Source organism: Equus quagga, chromosome 3 (genome assembly GCF_021613505.1).
Source record: "Equus quagga isolate Etosha38 chromosome 3, UCLA_HA_Equagga_1.0, whole genome shotgun sequence".
Classification (NCBI taxonomy): Eukaryota; Metazoa; Chordata; class Mammalia; order Perissodactyla; family Equidae; genus Equus; species Equus quagga.
In genome coordinates, this window is record NC_060269.1 from 89,709,384 (window position 1) to 89,726,846 (window position 17,463).

Sequence of the window (17,463 nt, forward strand, 5' to 3'; positions counted from 1 at the left end):
GCCAGTATCCTTACTCTTCAAGACCTCTCTGAGGCAGAAGCAGCTTCGCCATGGATCTTGCAGATTAGCCAAGGTTTAGAAAGGATAATCACCTTTGATTTTTTGTTGTTGCTGCTGTTAAGATATATTCAAAAACCTTCTACCTCTTTTCCTTCTTTATTAACCTGGACCATCACCCAGCCAAGGTTCGTAGGCAAACAGTCTCTATAAAACAGCCTCTGGACCCAACAGCCGAGTAACCCTGTTAGAACCTCAGACATGACTCAGTTTGAGTTCAAGGTCTCTGAGCCAAAGACAGACTGACTGTGAAGCTAGTAAGATTAAGCTTCAGGTTCCTCCCCTGCATGGCCTCTTTCAAGGTCCCGCACCTAATTTAGTGTACTCTTTTTTCTTAAAGAGGGCCTCAAATTGTATAAACTTCAGGCTCCCACAAAACCTAGATTTACCCCGACGTCTGAATCACATTAACATTTTGTTGCTACTAGCAACAGATCTAGGTAAACCATCCACCTTACACATTAAAATGATTTAGAAGGGGATATACTTAGGATGAGAGAACCAAGTTATTAGCAAGAAGTACAAGAACACTGGGAGTTCACAGACACCATTAACATCTTTCTGCTTAATTTCACCTATTATTAATAATGTTTTATCTATTTGATGGTCCAATTAGCAATGTACTCATAAGAGGGGTCGCTGATGGTTAGGTTGTTCTGTTGTTGTTTTAGGATGTGAAGTTTCTCTATACTTAGAAGTGAAGGAATTGGAAAGCATGAAAGACAAAAAATGTGGATACAATGCAAAATGAAAAAAACTCACCATGTAAAAGTTTCACAAGTGTCCCTATAGCAGCAAAACTGCTTTAGAAGACTAGACGGTTATATACCATATAACAGGTTCATAAAAAGAAAAGGGGGCAAAATCAGCACAACTGTCACGACCTGTCATATACATAAAATGTGCAAAAAATAAATGCTGATTTAGCAACTCCTTTGGTTTCCTAAGAGCTACTTAATCATGATTGCCTAATTTTAAAAAGCATTAGAGTTATGAAACTACTCATGCTCCCTCCGGTAATATTTCCCCAGTTGGCACATTTAAGAGTTACATTCAACTTTTTAATTTTACTTTTTTACAAGAAAAGGGTAAAGTTTACTTTAAACACTTATATATCCCACAACTTAATCCAATTAAGAAAAATAAAATAAGGGCGGGGAGAAAGTCCACATATAATACAAAATAAGAATTTATGAAAGATGGGCTGGCCCCGTGGCTGAGTAGTTAAGTTCACCTGCTCTGCTTCAGACGCCCAGGGTTTGGCCCATTTGGATCCTGGGCACGGACATGGTACCACCCATCAGGCCATGCTGAGGTGGCGTCCCACATACCAGAGCCAGAAGGACCTACAACTAGAGTATACAACTATGTACTGGGGGGCTTTGAGGGAGAAGAAGAAGAAAAAGAAGAAGATTGGCAACAGATGTTAGCTCAGGTGCTGATCTTAAAAAAAAAGCCTTGATTTAAAAAAAATCATAAGAACAACTTTGCACAAAGTCCTATGCAAATGAAGTCAATAAAAATCTGGGCAACAGGGATAGTTTTCTACTAAAAACAACTTTAACTGACACCAAGAGATGAACGCTCTAAAGAGAACTATTTGCACAAAAGAAATGTTGTGGGGAATTAAAAAAACTTTGCCTGACCCCAGTAAGCACCAGATCCAGACTGTTTTACAAGGAATTCTACCAAACCCTTAAATCTGAGAAGAAAGGGAGAAAGACAAGGGGGGAAAGTGAGAAGAAAGTAAGTAGGTAGGTAATACACTAATCTCAAGTATAAGGATCAATTGCAAAAAATCGTAACTCCAATTTTGGCAGACAGTTTCCAGTACTGTATTATGACCAGGCAATGTTTAGTCCATTAATGCAAACATGACTCAAATATTAAGCTATTAATGTAATTTACCATAATATATCTAAGGGGGGGCACACATATTCATCACCAAAGATGCTGAAAAAGCATGAAAAATTCAACATTCGTTCTTGAATTAAAATAACAAAACAAGAATCAACAAGTACTTAACCTAAGATGGAAAGCTGGATCAAAGCCAACAGGATGCTTACTGGGAAGACCTTGAAGGCACTACAGTGCCCCCCCCCACCCCCGACACACACACACACAGGAATGGCAACACGCATCCCTGCTATTCCACACTGTACTGGAGCAGCAGCCAGCACCAGGAGACAAGTGAAAGAAATGAAGTACGAACTGGAAAAGAAATAAAATACAAAAGCTGGCTGAATAAGAAGTGCTAAAACTATCACTATTTGAAGATAAAATAATTACATACCTGAAAAAAAAGGAAATCTGAAAACCTACATACAGTATGAGAATTCCTACTTTTATATCCTTTATATCTTATAACCTTCTACCTTACAAAAATCAAAGCTTTCCAACATACAAACAACAATCAGCTAGAAGATATGATGGAAGAAGACACCCCATGTTTAATAGCAAAGCAGAGACACAGACTTAAGAGGAAATGTACGAAACCTATCTGAGGAAAACTTTAAAACATCTCTGGAGGACACAAAAGAACACCTAAACAAACAGAGAGATACAATGTCCTTGGAGAGTAAGACTCAACACAGGTAATGTCAAGCCGCCCTCAGTAAATTTACAGACTTAATGCAACTCCAATAAAAATAGACAGTTATATTTCCTCTGGATCACAGACAAGCTGAATCTCAAGATCATATGGAAAAATAAGTGAGCAAGAAGGAACAGGAAAATTCTGTGAAGGAAAAGCAATGAGAACAGGACACCTACCAGATATTAAAACAATCTATTAATGTCAACGATCAAAACAATATGATACCAGTGCATGAGTAGACAAGTAAAAATGGAATGGAATAAAAAGTTCAGAAAGAGATCCAAACATATCCTGGAATTCAGGAAATTATTAAGGATGCTCGTAAATCAGCTGGGCAGAGATGGACTTTTTAAGAGAGAGTGTTGCAACAACTGGATAGCCATCTGGACAAATCCCCCACAATAAATGAAAGAAAGTTTTAAATATTTAAAAAACCATACAAGTAATCAAAGAAAATACTGGAGACTTTCCTTAAAACTTGGCAGAGAGAAAATCTCTCTACTAAAACACTCAAAATCCAGATGCTATAAAAGGAAAATATTGATAAATTTGACTACATAAAAATGAAAAGTATCTGCATAGTAAGAAGCATGATAAGCAAAGGAAAAAATACAAATCGCAAACTGAAAGAAATATTTGTATCTCAGCAGAGACAAAACTAATCACCATAATATATGAGAAGGTCCTAGACATCAAAGCAAAAGAGACATCAAAAATAAATAGAACAATGACCAAAAGACGTGTGCAGATAGTTACAAGAAAAAGAAATACAAGCGGCCCTTAAACATGTAACGTGTACAGAATCACACTCTTTTTTTTTTTTAAAGATTGGCACCTGAGCTAACAACTGTTGCCAATCTTTTCTTTTTTTTTTTTTTTTGCTTTTTCTCCCCAAATCCCCCCAGTATATAGTTGTATATTCTAGTTGTAGGCCCTTCTATTTCTGGCATGTGTGATGCTGCCTCAGCCTGGCCCGATGAGCGGTGCTATGTCTGAGCCCAGGATCCAAACCAGCAAAACCCTGGGCTGCCAAAGTGGAGCGTGCAAACCTAACCACTCAGCCACAGGGCTCGCCCCAAAATCACACTTTTTATAAGAGAACGGAAATTAAGACTAAACTGAGTTTCCACTTCTCACTTATCAGTTTGGCACAAATCCAAAATTTTGACATCTATTTACACTCCTAGTGAAGCTGTGGGGAAACAGGCTCTTGCATACATACACTCCTAGGGGAAGTATAAATAGTACAACCATTAACGAAGGGCAATTTGGCAATATCAATCAAAATTACAAGTGCTCTTTGACAGAGCAATGCCATTCATGTCACAGATTCATGTTACACGGAATTCATGTTACAGATACGTGTTGCAGCAATTTTTCTTAACAGCAAAAGGTTGAGAACTACAGGTAAAAAGAACCATTTGCATTCATACAATGAAATTTCTTGTAGCTATTAAAAAAGAAGAAACTTTCGGGGCTAGCCCAGTGGCATAATAGTTGAGTTCGTGCACTCTGCTTTAGTGGCCCAGGGTTCGCAGGTTCGGATCCCAGGCATGGATCCACACACCACTCATCAAGCCATGCTGTGGCAGAGTCCCACATATAAAATGGAGGAAGACTGGCACGGATGTTAGTTCAGGGACAATCTTCCTCAAGCAAAAAGAGGAAGATTGGCAACAAGATGTTAGCTCAAGGCCAATCTTCCTCGCTCAAAAAAGAAAAAAAGGAGAAAATTTCTAAGTAATAATATGAAAAGGACTATAGGATGCAAATGAAAAACACAAGAGTCAGAATAGTATTTATCGTATGTCATCCTTGGTGTTAGCAAGTCAAGAAAATAATAAACACTTGCATTATAAGAGCCATGTTTATAGTAGCATAAATAAACACTGGAATGAGCCATAAGAAACTAACATACTGTAGAGGCAGACGTTAACGGGGGTGGAAGCCACACTTATCAAAACATGTTTTTAAATTGCTATGATTTTGGAACCATGTGAACGTTTTACTTATACAAAAAATAAATATATTTTTTAAAAGATGTGTAAACTCAAATTTCAAGTAGTTACACAAGGACTTGCACACACATCATCCTTTTGTGTGTTCATCTGCCAGCTCTCCCAGAATCACATCAGTCTGATGACTCAGCACGTTTGCAGAATCGTAAAGACGGAACAAAGTGAAACTGTTTTAGATCATTTTCCACATAACCAGTGTCATGCTTGCATTTCAAGTATTACCCAAAAATACTTAATTTCTGATTTAGCTTTAGAAGTCCCCAATAGTCCCCGACCTCACAGTGTATACACTCACAGAAAAGCACAGTTTACAGATAAGGCATTCAATGCTTTTACTTCTAAAAAGGAGTTGACAACATCTAGTGACCTTGGGAGAAAAATGTAGCACAAAAGACTATCAGTGAGGGCTGGCGTAGTGGCGTAGGGGTTAGGTTTGTGTGCTTCACTTCAGCGGCCCAGGGTTCACAGGTTCAGATCCCAAGCACGCATCTACACACTGCTCGTCAAGCCATGCTGTGGTGGCGTCCCATATACAAAATAAAGGAAGACTGGCACAGATGTTAGTTCAGGGACAATCTTCCTCAAGCAAAAAGAGGAAGACTACCAAGATGTTAGCCCAGGGCCAATATTCCTCACCAAAAAAAAAAAAAAAGAGTATCAGTGGGCAGAGAGAAATGAGGAGAGGAAGAAAATAAAAAGTTAGAAATCTCTCTTCTCTTAGTTTCTATTCCCTCTGCTCTTACTCTCTTTTCTTGTTGATCCTTGTCTGGTTTATTTATCTCTTCCTGGCCCTTTTCTATGATTTTTTTTCTCTAGCCCTTGTAAATATCTTTCACTCTCTGTAAGCTCATTAAATCCATCATTTCAACTTTCACCCCCTGCAAATAACTCCCCAACGTGGATCTATAGTCCCGACTTCCTCGCCAAGGTTCACATTTCTTTATGGCTGCCTAGACACTTCACCTCTCCACCAACCCCACTGCTCTGGTTCAAGGCCCCATTACTTCCAGAATAGCTTCCTGTCTACCATCTCTTCTTTTTCTACTTCCCCAACCCTCTTCCTGTCTAATCCCAAAGCTCCTAGATTCGCCTTCCCAAAACTTTGAGACCCCCTCATCTAAGGAAGTAATTTCTTAGCCTGGCATTCAAGTCCTTTTAGGATTTGACTTAAACCTGAACATGCAATCTCAACTCCTTCCACCTCCACCCATCTTTACTCGTCCTACCTCCAACCAAACTAAATCAGTTCTTGGGCCCTTAATATCTCCTAGGTTCTCTTACCCTCCTGTTTTTCCTTATAATTTCTTCCACCTGATACCCCTTTACCTAAAATCATTCAAAATTTTTCACATCAGCAGAACCCCATTTTCCACTTGTTCATTTTCCTTAAGCCCGTGAACTACCAACTCCATTCATTATTTGATGCAGGGGTTGTCGTAACTGATTATAGGCAAAGGCCAAAAAAAGACAAAGTTACATCAAACTTATGAAATATCCTTCCTAAGTTTCTAAAATTAAGTCAGGCTTGTACTAGAGGACACGAGGGGCGCCTTGAGAGTAAGGGTGAAATGACAGGGCAATGTCCTCCCTTAAAAAAAAAAGGATGTCAGTTCTTTTTGTTGGTTACAAAATGCTCGTTTTTCTCTCCTTCTCGCACACACATCCTGATGACACATGATACGCACGCTTCTCTACCGATTAGCAATCGTGGGGACGTGCTCATTGTATAGATGCCAGAGGAGCATCCGAGGCTGAACACCCCGTCACACGCCGGGATTTCACAATGCCGGCTGTCATCACACACTTGGTATCTGTGGTGGAAGGGTCATGCGAGTTAGCCACTGACTGGGAAGTAAACGCACTGTTTTGAACACATGAGTCATTGAAAACAAGGGTGTTCATTTATTTGAGCAGATTTGCGCCAACACCATTGCAGAGGCAGGAAGAGGAAGGGACGTGCGTGATACACTAACAGACACCATCTCCGACAGAGAGCTCACCAACTTGGAAAAACAGGCACACACCCGTACCCTTTGCAAAGTCTTTAAGTTCTATATGTAGTCTACCAAGCAGGTGAATGCTACTAATGACACACAGTCAAAGTCTGTACTCTCTGTCTGGTCTTAGTCTTGGCGGGGGTGTGTGTGTGTGTGCTTTTAACGGGATGGTCTCTGGAATTCATTATCAATTTCCCCCATGCTTAAACCAAGAGAATGCCACTAGTTGCAAAGGGATACCAGAAATCATTGCCCATAATGCTGTTTCCTCTTTAACTTGAAGAAGGATGGCGTTTGCTGTATATTTGCACTGTCTGTCATCAAAGCACTTTAACTTCTTGTAAAGCCCTGAGGCCAACGTTCCTCCAATTTGCTGTCTTCTGCAGACAGTGAATTTTTCCAGATATTCAAAGGTAAAAGGGCCAAATTATTTCATCCACAAAGTTTGTCTGTGGTGTCCCCTGCATCCTCGGGCTTCGGGGTCCACTCCTATTTCCCAGGTGAAATGAGCAGGTGCCATCTGCCCAGCACTTAACACCAGAGGAGCACGGAGACCAGGCTGATCAATTCCAGAGAGAAACATCAAGGCCAGACAGGGTGAAGACTCTAAGGCCCTAAGAGAAAAGCAGGCCATGTCCCATTCTTTCCTGTAGTTCACCAGGTGTCCTCAGAAGGTACAGGAGACTAAGGGGTTGACTAGTCTGCTCCCCATGAGGAACCTTCAGAAAACAGAACAGGGCTCAAGGGATTTTTTTTTTTTTTTAGGAAGATTAGCCCTGAGCTAACATCTGCTGCCAATCCTCCTCTTTTTTTTAGCTGAGGAAGACTAGCCCTGAGCTAACATCCGTGCCCATCTTCCTCTACTTTATATGTGGGACGCCTACCACAGCATGGTGTACCAAGCTGTGCCATGTCCGCACCCAGGATTCGAACCAGCGGACCTCGGGCCACCGAAGCAGAACATGCGAACTTAACCACTGCGCCACCGGGCCAGCCCCTCGAGGGAATTTAAGCCCTTCCCTGGCCAGTCCAAGCTTTGGAAGAAACAGAGCTTTGAGGAAGAGAAGCAGGGAAACCAGGCACCTGACCTGGAAAAGTTAGTGAAGGGGAGCCGCGTAGAGCTTTTATCACACCGTTCTGGGGTTGGCACACAGAAGGATTGTCCCTGTCTGAGTGTTGCCCACCCCCAGGGCATCCAGACATCACTGGCTTCTTCCCACCCCAACCCAAGAAAGGGACTCTGTCGAATCACAAGTCCAAAGGGCTCCCTCTTTTCCCTGAGCCCCAGGAGCCTGTGCTCATCAAACATAGAACCACCACTGTCTGCTCCCCATCCCACCAGCCCTCTGTGTACAAAGCATGCTTTGGCGCCCTGGCTCCTCACCTTCTTGTTTGTTTGAGAACTCATGCTGCCCCAAGAGCTTCAGCAAGAAAACAGAGAAAATTGGGAAATGCCATTACAAAACCTTTTAGAGAAAGGAGAAAAGGTGAAGAGCGCTTGAAGGGTGGTTGCTACTTGCTGGCAGAATAAAAGAAGTGATGAAGAGCTTTCTTACTTTCTCTGCCTATACAGCCAGTGACCCACAAACAGATACCAATGTTAGAGAGACAAACACGACATAAAGACGGATGAAAAGCTGAAATACTTTATTTTTATAGGGAATTTATTACAACCAAGAGGCAAGGCACAGCTAAAAAAATGAAACGAGCTTTGTTATATAATTCATTCCCCTCCCAAAATTCCCAACTGTCTATCCTATTGCAAAAAGTCTCTATATAATCTACCAATTGGCCTAGTCCAGTTTTCTGATCATTTTTTGCTAGCAAAAAGTTCCTTCATACATGTAACAATTCTTTTACTTCAATTTAAGCCAATCTTTTTGTTCTATCTTTCATGGATATGAAGGAAAAGTGGAATGGCTTCCTCCTTCTAATAACTAACTGTAATAGGAGGCATCCCTTGTTTTTTTTCCAAATTCAATAATCAACCTTCACAGATCTCATTTACCACTATATTAACCCTTTTTCCAGGCTTCAGAATGTCTTCTTTACCACCCTCAACATAAACAGTAAACCCGGGCTTCTCTATGCCTTTATATCACATCCAAACTGCTTTGCTTTTGAAGCCCTTATAACCTAATCTACCCTTTTAGCCAACCTTATTTCTGTGTTTTGTGCCTTCTATAAACTACGATCACTCCCCTTGTTATTTTGGCTTTCCCTCCTCCCCCCAGTTTAGAGAACCCTGTCACCTTGGTTAATCCCAATCCACCTCCACGTGGCCAAGTCAACACTAACACGTCCAGAAAAAACCCTCTCTGATGATCCCTGTCCAAAACAATCTCCTTTCATGCTGCACTTCTGATTTTCTTCCTCAGATTAATTATGCTTATGTGTTTGTGGAATTCAATAACATCAACACTGGCTGGTTCTCAACTGCCACATGGATATATGGATATTGGTGAGGTCTCCTTAACTAGGCTAGGAATCGCGTGAGGACATAGTTCAGCATATAACCGAGGCACAGAGAAGACACCAGTAAGTAACCCATGGCAGAGACCAGGGTTGGGGTGTCAAAGCAGCTCGTCACCGTGTAGTTGAACATGCTGCTTCATTATACACTGCAGCATCGTTTTAGGTTCTGTGTTTTGCCTTAGTTTCCACTGCGTCGTTGTCTAAAGCTCTGCCTCTGGCCTGCTGGGCAAGGTTTTTCCTACCACATACCGAAGTCTGGTTTTCCTATCCCATTTTGGAGCATCCTTCTTGGGTAAAGGACCTTGAATATAATCCCTCTCTCTGATAGCTCATTCATCAAAACCATCAAGATTACTTTAAATTCTATTCCTGTTTCCTAGGTTGTTTAAAACTCTGACTAATTTAAGAGGATTCAATCAAGTATATTGCACTTTCAGTTACATCAAAGTCATCAATACAACTTCAAACAATAAAACCAAATCTATGCCAAAACCCAGTTACTCAACAGGTTCCCCTCCTTTCAGTTAGCAATTCTGGTACACAGTGGGAAGCCCCTACCTAGTCTCCAGATGAGGGATGGTGACAAGGTTTCATCAGGAAGGCCAAGCCCAGATCAGTTGATAGTGAGAAGCCGTCTGCAGGTCTGTGTTTAAGGAGGACTTTTGAGATTACATCTCAGTTCAGTGACAAAGACTTCATCAACTAGTGATGTCTGCCAGGGTCATGGTGGGTGGGAGGGAAACAGGGAGAATGGATTTGTTGACCCTGTTATTTCAGATTAGGATAGAATCAAAAGTCTTACTGAAATAAAGGTAACTTCTATTTTCTTATTTTCTATGTGCTTTATATATCTCTAAAGGAATAATTTGCCCCTTTTGTTTTGAATAATTTTCTGCTGGTGTCTCTCAGTTATCAAGACTAAAAGTACCAAGCTAGAAGTACTGGAGATGTACTTTTACTTTGTTGAGAAAGGTGGATGAGAAAATCTACTCCCTTTTTCATCATTATATACCCCAGTAGTTCTCCAGACACTTACAAAATAATCAGTGCTGATTATAAAATGGGAAGATTTTAACCCCAGATATAAATACTAATCATAGAATTAACCATGTGTTTATACCTATTTGAAGCATAAATGGGATGGAAGTATGGCCATTGTAATCGGTTGTCAGTCAACACTGCAGAGAAACCAACAGGCATTTAGAACAACAGGGAGAGTTTCATTTTAACAACTAACATTTTAACATCCCATTCAATATACCACTGGGGCCAGCCCAGTGGCACAGTGTTTAAAGTTCGCACGTTCTGCTTCAGCAGCCTGGGGTTCACCGGTTCAGATCCCAGGTGCAGACCTGCACAGTGCTTGTCAAGCCATGCTGTGGCAGGCGTCCCACATATAGAGTACAGGAAGATGGGCATGTATGTTAGCTCAGGGCTAGTCTTCCTCAGCAAAGAAGGAGGAGGATTGGTGGCAGATGTTAGCTCAGGGCTAATCTTCAAAAAAAAAAAAAATACTGTTGACCCTTATCTTGGCTGACAGCCCACATTAACTTTGTTGATTTGGACATAACTAATTTGATTAAAGAAATCCCACAATACAAAAGCGTCCATAAAACTTCATCATCAAATGTGCCATTAATTCAATTAAAATGTCAACCTTCTGGCTTGGCATTTACGAACGTTACGTTTGATTATAATGCTAAATATTCTTAATAGACACATTTCTTTAAACATTTTGTTGATGATCTGAAATTGAAATGCTATGAGTTTCCTAGTATCTGACAAAGCCAACATTCAGCAGAGGAGTTTCCATTTGTGGAAGAGTTACCTCAGTCTTCAAAGATAGAATTAGAAGGCACTGACCAGAGGAGCTGATAAGGAAGGTGGCAAGAGATTTTGAGTAGGAAAGACAAATTGGGATTCCTTTTCAGGCTGCCTCTGACTAGTAATGCGATCTGAAGCAAGTTACGTGACCTTCTTCACCTGTAATTTCCTCATCAGTAAAACGAGAATTAACAAGGCCTTCCTCATATAAATAATTTTGCACAGTGGAGTCAGTGTTTAACAAATAGTGGTGGTTATTGTTGTTGTTATTATTATTATTATTATTATTGGTAGATTCTTGTCTATAAGGTAGAAACAAAATGGAGAAGCACTGCAGTTTTGATTGGCATTTTCTCTATGGGGTAGGGTGGCCAGAAGAGGTGTTGGGGTGGGAAGGTTGGTTTGGGGTATACTTCTAAAATAACAAAGTAGATTTTGAATTTGATGGGTACCTGATGAGAGGTCTGCTCCTCCCAACATTAAAGAGAACTTCTCTAAATAAATAGGGGATGTATTCTTGAGTTGACCATCCTGCCATCTGATCCTATTATCTTTCACTCTCAAAGAACCCTTGAGTCTCCATTCTCATCCAGCTTTTTCAAACCTCCACAATTCTGAGATGTGGGAACCCCATTCTAAACTGCTGAGGGGTTTGGGACTGAGAGCGCTAAATCACCAACAAGACCTCCAACAGCTAGTTAATGCTGAGTATAGAAAGATTTAGAAGCAGCTTATATTAGTTATGTTTTTTAAAAAAACTAATTTCACAGAAAATAGGGATAGGTCACAGGGCATGTCATCCACTTTGTTACTGCTATATGAAAAGAAAAGCAATCTGAAAAAAATAGAGAGTATATTTTATGCACTTCCTAACTGATTTCTTAGGATGAGATCCTTCCTTTCTGTGATTTAGGGCTTAAGTCTCTCTCTTTCCACCCATCACTTCACAATGCAGTTAAGACCATTAATCTGATCTGAACTCCACCTTCTCCTGCCCTACCAGAACCACTCTATCCTGCTTACTCATTGTTGGCCAGAATTCAACGCTAAGTCATCTACTTTCAGAGGTTAGAGCTCATAGTTATACACACGTCTCTAATCCATTCTAAAGTAAAAGTCCCTCCAAAACAGATTACATTTTCCTTGGATTATGAGGCGAAGTTTGAAGGAACATTCCATTGTCTCACCTCTACCTTTCCTTAAGGAACATGCGTCCTCTCCCACCATCCAGTGTTCTCTGCTAACCCTGTTGCCTTTCGTTGCATTCCAACCTTCCCCAGACCAGCCAACGAAAACTTCAGAAATCAGGTTCTGCTCCTCCAAGGGCCTATTGTTAGAACACTAAAATAAACTATGCTATGACAGTGGATACTAATAGATTCCTGCATTATTCTATAAGAGCAGTGGTACACAAAGGAGTGGAAGGAGGGATGGGAGAGAAGAGAGGAGGATTTTGCCCCACAGGGGACATCCGGCAATGTCTAGAGACTCTGTTGGTTGTCACATTAGGAGTGTGCTACTGTCATCTAGTGAGTAGAGGCTAAGTATACTGCTAAACATCTTACAATGCATTGGACTGCTCCCCATGGCAAAGAATTATTCAGCCCCAAACATCAGTAGCACTGAGGGTGAGAAACCCAGCCCTAAGAGAGAATATATTTTGATTAACAACTCCTTTGTTTCATAGATTTAAGTTTAAATTCCAGGCAGTGTCAGGCTGAATGGAGATGGGTTTTGGAGCAGGTAACCATCAGTCACACCTGGAGAAAGCCACCTATTTTCTATTCTTATAAAATTACTTTCATCTGTCAGACTAAAGACTCTTGTTGAATGATTACTGATATTTTATTTGGTTGGGTTTTTTTTTAATTTTTATGGTTAAAATATAAATTTAACAGAAAATATGAGTTTAACAGAGGAAAAAAAAGATACCCACTGTCATATTTACTTCAGACATTTTTTAAAGAAAAAAATTACACAGAGTTAAACCCTCCCTACCTACCTTCTCTCCTCCCTCCCAAAAGATAACCACTATCCTGTAGTATACATCATTTCCACATAAACATTTTGTACTTACCTACATATAAATATACAGTATCTGTTTATGGTACTAAATAGTAAATAAATATTATCATAGCATACATTTTCTTTTCTCCCATTGTTTGAGATTTTGTCTACTTTGTTCTCTCCATATAAATCCAGTTGATTCATTTTGACTGCTATATAGTATAAATAAACCAGGTTACATATTAATTTTCCTCCTCATGAGTGACTGGGTTGTCTTCACATTTTCACTATTTGTATACACCTGTAACATGTCTCCTAATACACACACGCTGAGAGTTTGGGTAGGTTCACTATCTTAGGAGAAGTGGAATTGTGGGATTATAGTGTAATAGGTCTTCAACTTTGCTACAAATTGCCAAAACGCTCTCCAAAGTGGCTGAACTATGTTCCATTCTATTGTACCTGGCAACACAGATGACTCATCTGATGGTTTTCAAACAAATAAATAAGCAAAAGAATCAAACCTTTGCCTTCTACAGAGCTATATTAAGATGTGAGGATAAAAAAGTATGGTACGCTAGTGAATTTTTTCAGAATCAACTGCGATGAAGTAATTTTTGTCCCAAGAACAAAAAATGTGTACTCCTGCCCCCACAAAAATGTCCATATGTCCAATTAAGCAGTGTCCATAAATAAACAAACAAACAAACATATTTGTGGACCATAACTGAATCTCAATTCAAACAAATCAACTGTAAAAATATTTTGAAACTATTAGGAAAACTTAAACAAGGACTGTGTATTAGATGATATTAAGAAGTCATTAAGTTTGTTAAAGGGATAATAGAATTGTGGGGGGTTTTTTAAATGCATGAAAAGACACAAAATCTTGTTTTTTAATTGAGATACAATTGACAAGACACAAAATCTTGTATCTGTATTAAATACTTCAGCAAAATATGAGGAGTGACGCATGAATCAAGTGGCATTTTGGTGGCAAAATCTTGACAAATGTTGAACCTGGCTATATGGGGCTCACTACTTTATTTCTCTACTTTTGTGTACGTTTGAAAATTGTCACTATCAGGCACAATACTCACGAAGAGGAACAGACAAATAAAAGCAGGTAGACATTGGCATGATAAAGAAAATCTCAACCTATAATCCTCCCATATGCGTAACTGGACTACTTTTCTCTCTACAAGTAGGTAGACAAGTTCCAGTGTTTATCAGTAAGACAAGCCCATTGAATGCCTTATACTCCACACCCTTGAGGGCAGCAGATACTGATTTGTACGCAGAGTTTACAGCAAAACAATAGCACTAAATCAACTTAGCTGATTTAAACAGATCATCAAAAACAGCCTGCCCGGGACATAGGAAATATAGAAAAATGATATTCCTCAAATTTCTGTTACAAAGTATTATTCCACATTTTCCGTGAACACAAGAGATTTGATTAACATTGATGTAACCAGCGCTGTACAGATATCAACATAGTTAGTCAAGTCTCACAGGAAGAATTCCAGAAGTAAAATTAGAGAGAAATGTTTGGCAGCCTGAATTTTCTCCGAATAGATATAACATCAGTAGCTTCACCAAAGCATTTTGGCCTTTGTGTGTGTTTGGTTGGGGCGAGAGGCTGGGGGGCAAGAGATACAGGGCAGAAGGGAAATTTAGCACAGGGGCTTAATTAACAGTAGGCCACATGACCCAAAATCTTTCTGTGTGGTGCTGCTGGCGTAGAGTGACAGGGGGACCTGAGGAGGCGCAGGAATTTCCCACTGCCGACAGTACCGAATCAGGCCAGCAACACACTCCAGGGAACACCGCCAAAATGATTGAGCCATAGCCTCTGTTTATTTGTATTGTTTGTGACTTACTCAAGGGCAAATGCGGCCTTTAATCCTGCCTGTTGACCTTTGGTTGTTATTCATTCAAAATGTCCTGGTATCATAATGCAATTATCGTGGCACTCATCTCGAGTCATGAAAATGACATAATTAATTACATTCATTACAGTTACAATCAAAATTACTAACTGATTCAAGTCTGATAGCGTAGGAAGTCCTGGACAGGTACCCAGAATGAGGCTGGTGGCTCTCAATAGTCAAATGGACCTTGCACTATTTAAAACTGAGTAAAATAGAAGTTGCTAAATTCGCAACTAGACCACATCCTAGGGTCCGAAGAGAGGCATTTGTCCCGTGGCTGCAGATGTGAAAGCAGAGCAGATGCAAAGAGGCAAAGGAGCCAGTCCCCTTGTTCCTTCTTGTTTTAGCCTCCTAGCTCATCAGCGCTTGGAACAAAAACCAAGGCAAAGGGTAACTGTAGTCTCCACTGAAGGTGAATGTTCAGTATAAGACAGCTATTTCAGTGGAGGAAAAAGATTTATCTCCATCACCGTATTAACAATGAGGAAAAGTCCTTAAACCTAGAAGAGGAAAGTGCAATTATCGAGCTTCTTAAAGAGATCTTACTCATGGTCACTTCTGAAACTCAATAAATTAGACATTTCAATAGAAGACACAGTAGAATATGGCTAAAGGCAGACAAGAATTATTTAACCACAAAGATCATATTTCCCTGGGTTCAGCTTTCAGTTGGCTTACTCCATAAAAGCATGGAAGAAATATAAGAGGGGTTTAACTGGAGAGGGAGACTTGAAAAGTGTTGCAAAAAAAGTGTTTCAAAAAATCTAAAAGAGTGGCAGAACGAATTTTTTAGTGCAGAAAATAAACATAATTATTTTCTCTTTTTAGCTAATCTCTCCCTCTGAGTTCCCCAAACCTACCAGAAGCACCACATCATTCAGACATCTCAAAATTGCACCTGCACTCCTGGGGTCCTCCGCGTGCCTGTGACCCTTGCCTACACTTGGACCAGTTCAACACTGTCTTGTCCTATATCCGTGGCAGCAGCACAGAGACATTATGCTCCAAAGGCAGGAGATTGCACCAGCCAAGCGCACAAGTGCTCACTGTGTTTCATCACCCTCTGCCAGTCTGTCTAGGATGGAGATACTCTCTCTGCTGACTCCAAACAGCAGGATGTGTCAACAGGGCACACATCCTAGAACAGGGCTACCCAAGTGACGCAAACCAAGATGGGCGTGGAGGTGCACACCACGCACAGCTGTGGGATTAACAGAGATGAAAGAAGCAAATACCAGAGCCTAACTCAGATCTCATTGTCCTTTGCTCATGCGTCTATTTTAGTATTTGTCACAGTGGCCTGTCAGAGACCTGTCTCCCCACAGGAACCAGGTCTTAACCATCTTTGGATCCCTCGTCAACCATACTACAGGTAGCAAATATTCAAAACTGCAATAGTCAATTCCCAGTTTCACAGGCTAAAAGACGGGCTGCCACTCTGAATGAAATAGGACAAATGTCAGGCATCAGCCTTACTCTAAACCATTATGATTTATATTTTCTCCTCCTGTTCACTTCTACTCTTCCTGGATGTACCGTGGAAGACAAACACCAAAAAATAGAAGACTATACATGACAAAAAAAAAATCCAACAAGTGAAAATATTCACTTCTAAATAGGCTAAAAAAACTAAACCAATGCTACTGAACACCCTCATCTAGTGATCTTTTAATCCTTTAACCTACAAAATTGAAACACCTTGTGCCCTTTTAAATTTCTGGCCCAAGACAGGTACCACCATCCCCTCAATCTGTAGGGCCCTGTAGACTTTCACTGAAGATCAATGACAGTCCAAAGTCTCAGCAAGTACAACAGAAAAGCAGCAATTATATTTGTTCTTTCCTTAAATCATAAGGACACACATTTAAAAATGTACCCAGGGGCCGGCCTGGTGGCATAGGGGCTAAGTTCACGCACCCTGCTTCAGCAGCTCATGGTTTGCTGGTTCAGATCCTGGGCACAGACCTGCAGACTGCTCATCAAGCCATGCTGTGGAAGCAACCCACATATAAAATAGAGGAAGATTGGCACAGATGTTAGCTCACTGACAATCTTCCTCAAGCAAGAAGGGGAAGATTGTCAACAGATGTTAGCTCAGTGACAATCTTCCTCAAGCAAAAAGTGGAAGACTGGCAACAGATGTTAGCTCAGGGCCAATCTTCCTCACCAAAAAAAAATGAAAAGCACCCAGAAAAATAAAAATTAGTAGATCAGCTATATCTGAGAGAAAGATATCTGGCAATAACAAGAAGATCAAGTATACCAGAAATATCCAATCTGCAAAAATGTTATCAGTGATAATACTTTGGTGTTTAAGTAGACACTGAGAAGCTCTACCAGTTGCTTCAATCATTTGAACATAACAATCCAATTACACAAAAACACACAGACGTTTTCACTCCAATATATTGTTATTGCCAAAACACGCTACAGTTTACAATTCCTACAGCTCCTCTTAGACAAGCCCCCAGAAGATAAACTCCTTCTAGTGAAGTGTAATCCCAAATTAGACGGGCACAAAATTGCTTCAACAACTATTTTTGAAAAACACACAA

The 17,463-nt window shown here is 40.3% G+C and overlaps 2 protein-coding genes across 4 annotated transcripts in view; one reads left to right on the forward strand and one right to left on the reverse strand.

The window, feature by feature from the left end:
- The window catches only part of GPAT3 (glycerol-3-phosphate acyltransferase 3), a 53,668-nt gene that overhangs the window by 28,779 nt on the left and 7,426 nt on the right, over window positions 1-17,463 (reverse strand). The gene's annotated exons all lie outside the window — the stretch shown is intronic.
- Window positions 1-17,463, forward strand: part of ABRAXAS1 (abraxas 1, BRCA1 A complex subunit) — a 95,095-nt gene that overhangs the window by 27,492 nt on the left and 50,140 nt on the right. The gene's annotated exons all lie outside the window — the stretch shown is intronic.